This window comes from Lolium rigidum, chromosome 4, assembly GCF_022539505.1.
Source record: "Lolium rigidum isolate FL_2022 chromosome 4, APGP_CSIRO_Lrig_0.1, whole genome shotgun sequence".
In the NCBI taxonomy this organism is placed as follows: Eukaryota; Viridiplantae; Streptophyta; class Magnoliopsida; order Poales; family Poaceae; genus Lolium; species Lolium rigidum.
Window position 1 is genome coordinate 27,648,024 of NC_061511.1, and position 4,130 is coordinate 27,652,153.

Genomic DNA, 4,130 nt, shown 5'->3' on the forward strand with positions numbered 1-4,130 from the left:
GAGCACACAGATTCTAGGCACCGGAGAATTTGATGCTGGGATTGACGATTGCATAGGTGAAGCAAATGCGTCTGAAAATCCAGCTGTAGAAGAGACACACGAGAAGCCGGACCAGAGTACAAAAAAGTACTACGATACTTTGCTTGCGGCACAGAAACCTCTTCACTCACATACAGAGGTTACTCAGCTGGATGCAATCACACGCCTAATGGCCTTGAAGTGCGACTTGAACTTGTCAAGAGATGCATTCGATGATCTTCTGACCATCATTGCCAGCATTCTGCCGCAAGGGCAGATACTACCGAAGAACATGTACGAGACGAACAAAATTTTGAAGACACTTAAGTTGCCATCGATGGGATCCAAAAATGTTCCGGTCAGTTCATCTTCAAATCTGCATGAAAGCCCGGTAATGCCTACGACGGCTTCTCAGCCTCCGCCTTAGGCCTGCACTTCAATCATCAGGAGGGGCACCGTGACTCCAGGTGAGTTCTACTGCTCTTCCTTCTCGTGCTTTTAGGTTTCCTTTGTCCACAGATAGCAAGCTTTCATATCTTGTGAACATATCAAAATTTAGAACTTGAATTTAGAATTTGTTGATATTTAGAACTAGAAAGTTCAGAACTTCGGAGCCGCAAAAGCCTGCCTGTTGCCTCTTCAATGCTGGGTTAGACAGTCACATGCACGTGTGAAAGGTTCACAGGTCGCCTACCTGCCATGCAGAGCTCCATGTAGGTGTCCTAGTCGGACTTGTGCTGCCGACACAACAAGCAGCTGGTACTAGCTAACTAGTAACTCACATCGTGGAGTACTACTGACTGACTAGGAGTGAGTGCTAGAGCTAGCTCGGTTAAGTCTCTCTTTACTATTTCACTAAGCATTTCATATGCACACATTTCTACTCCACCAAACTACTACTACTAGCTATAGATGCATGGTATGGCTCCTGATTAAATTACCGATGACTCCTACACATGAAAGCTATCTTACGTGCAAATCACTTTATTTGTTTGGCTAAACAAGAATTACGTGAACCAAAAGTCAGGTTCTAACTTTACTGTGATTAACTCTAATTCTTCTTGCATGCAAAGATTACCATCCAATTTAAATACTCCCTCCGGTCCTAAATATAAGCCATATAGTTTTTGGCACGGAAATTAAGAAACACACTTTTAGGAAAAATTACACCTTATTTGGTTAGGATTAACCCTAGGCAATTAACGTGAGCTAATAGAGGACTTTGCATAAGCTAAGAAAACATAATCGAATCACTAAAAATATTTTCCATACAAGTGGGGCAACGTAGTAAACCTTATATTATGGATTTTTTCTCAAAACACTATATGGCTTATATTTAGGACCGGAGGGAGTACTAGAGATTAGCAAAAACCAAAAGCACTTATGTCAATTATCATTTATCTCAAATTAATTAATAACTCAAAATTCTGGGTCGTCACAGCTTCTTTCACCTGTAGGATTTGCATCGCGGACGCCTTTGTCGATGGTGCTCATTGTCTTGCAAATTTGGTTGTCCTTGTGAACATCGCTTCATGGCGGATCGCTACGTAGTTGTTAGTTGCTGGTTGTGTTTGATGTACTTGATGGATATAATTGTGAACCTTGCTCTATGTACTTGTTGGTTGACGGATGAGTGATACTATGCACTTGCTATGTGATTTGTATTGATTTGCAGGGATTCTGGGTAGAACAGGAAAGAAATTAGAAGCAAGGGGGCTTTGTTGAGTTTAATACTGGGCACGAGTGTTACACTCGGCAAACATACCCATTTGCATCGACCAGATGGCACTGACTGGCAAATGGTTTCAAAATTTTGCATGTATGCAAGAAATACACTCGGCAAACTGTTTTGTCACATGGATTCTGTTTGTCCTGATGTTGTGCATGAGAAGATACCGAGAAAAGTTGAAGTGAATGAGTGATTTCATTGATTGTGACTGCACGTATTTATAGTCCATCAACAGCCAGATGTACAGTGCGGTTACATTGTCTGTGTCCCTTGGAAAAAGACACGACGGTTCGCTTTGCACAACGATTGGACAAAAACCTAAATATTCTAACTGCTACATAGAACATACCATGGAATCTAGTAATTGGTAGGTTAGCCTAAAACCAACGCTAATTGATTCTTAACACTCCCCCTTGAACAATGTTGTCTTCTAAAGCTTCTATGTCCTGAAAATCTCCGTAAGGTCTCTTGAAAATCCTGATAGTTCTTATACTTGTAAATGCTTAAACTTGTTGGATCCATGTCCTCCAAACATCGTGTGGGGAAAATGTAAGGAGAAAAATAGAAATTTGATATACCGTTGGCATAGTAATTGTCTCACTAAAACCTAATGAGAAATCCGTTGGAAGACTCCTTAGAAAAGAGTACAATGTTTTATTTATGACTAAGTTTAGCTTTAGAAAATTTCTCCCCCTGAACTTTGCAAATGTCGTAGTCATCTCATACCAATACCATAAATACATTTTTAAAATGTAGCTGTTGGTAAAGACATAGTAACAAATCTGCAAGATTGTCAAAAGATTTTGTTTGTATAATATTAATTTCTTTATTTTTCTGTAATTTATGGGGAAATAATAATTTTGGAGCAATATGTTTTATGATATTACTTTTAATATATCTCATATGCATTTGAGTATGACATGCATCATTATCTTCATAGATAATAGTTGGTGATTCTAATGAACCAATACCACATGATGTTTGGATATGATTAATCGCTCTCCGAAGCGATACACACTCTCGTGAAGCCTCATATAATGTAATTATTTTAGAATGGTTAGTCGAAGTTGCTACTAGAGTCTGTTTAGTTGAGTTTCATGAGATAACAGTTCCACCGTATAAAAATACAAAGCCAGTTTGTGACCTACCATTATGGGGATCAGAAAGATAGCCGACATCAGTATAACCAATTAAATTCATGTTTTGATTTTTCAGATAGAATAAACCAAGATCTTTAGTACCTTGTAAATACCTGAAGATATTCTTCACTACAACCCAATGGCATTTTGTTGGAGCTGCACTATGTCTAGCTAGTAAATTTACTGCGAAGGCAATATCTGGCCTAGTACAATTAGCATGGTAGATTAGTGCTCCTATTGAAGGGATTCGTAGCATAGAAAACAAAAAAATTCCTACCGCAAGAACGAATAACAAGCCAAGATCTAATCTAGTAGATGGTAGCAACGAGATGAAGATCATGAGACTAACCCTCGAAGATTCCAAAGCCTACGTGTCGTCGTGGTGAACAGACAGATGCCATAGGATGGCTTGAGTTGGGGCCGAATGGACGCAAGAGGATTCGGGGGAGGGTTTGTGATTAGACGGGATGAACTTCCGGATGGTTTCCTCAAGAACTTAGCCAAGGCTAGAGGTTGAAGAAGAAAGACATAAGGAAGAACTCGCTCTAGATCATCTTCTTTATTGATCTCAACAGGTTACAAGTTTCTCAGTACATGTGTTCTTCTAAACCTAGCTCTCTTCGTGCGTGCCCGTGAAGAGGGCTGCCCCCTCTCCTTATATAGGGGAGAGGGTGGCTTACAGGGCAAGAAACCCTAATGGCATCTTTGACTAGACAAACTACTTTACAAAGCTACTTTAATCATAGATGACACCGGGGTCTTCTTTAATCAGGGATGCTGACGTCCTCCGGCTTCTTTGACCGTCATCCTCCTCTTTATCGTCAGCCCTTCGTTTAAAGCTACTTTGCTTAGCACATCTTTGTCTTCTAGCTCGGAGAGAATCTTTGACCAGTCCCGCCGACATGCTCTTCTTTCCGGTAGCCCGGTATCTTCTTTACCCGGTTCCGACATACCCTTCTTGGGGATACCGGCTTAGCCTCACATAGCTAATTTCTTATCTCTATGTTCCGGTACGAACATTAAACCGGTATCTTGATGGCTCAAACCATTCGGTTTGGCATGCCTTTGGCATACCGGGGGTCATCCCCCAACATTAGTCCCCGAAGCTGGTATAGTCTGGCGGATTCTATCCAACAGACCATGCCAGGTTCTTTTACCTTAGGATACCGGTTTAATTCACCCGGCACTGGGCTTGGATCCGGCATCTTTGCCCGGATTATCGTTATCTCTATTTGCAAGACATT

General features: G+C 40.9%; 1 long non-coding RNA gene across 1 annotated transcript; it reads left to right on the plus strand.

The window, feature by feature from the left end:
- LOC124650435 lies at window positions 1–1,664 on the plus strand. Its single transcript, XR_006987001.1, has 2 exons — window positions 1–485; window positions 1,476–1,664. It is a non-coding gene; the product is annotated as an uncharacterized LOC124650435 (long non-coding RNA).
- The last annotated feature ends 2,466 nt before the right edge of the window (window positions 1,665–4,130 follow it).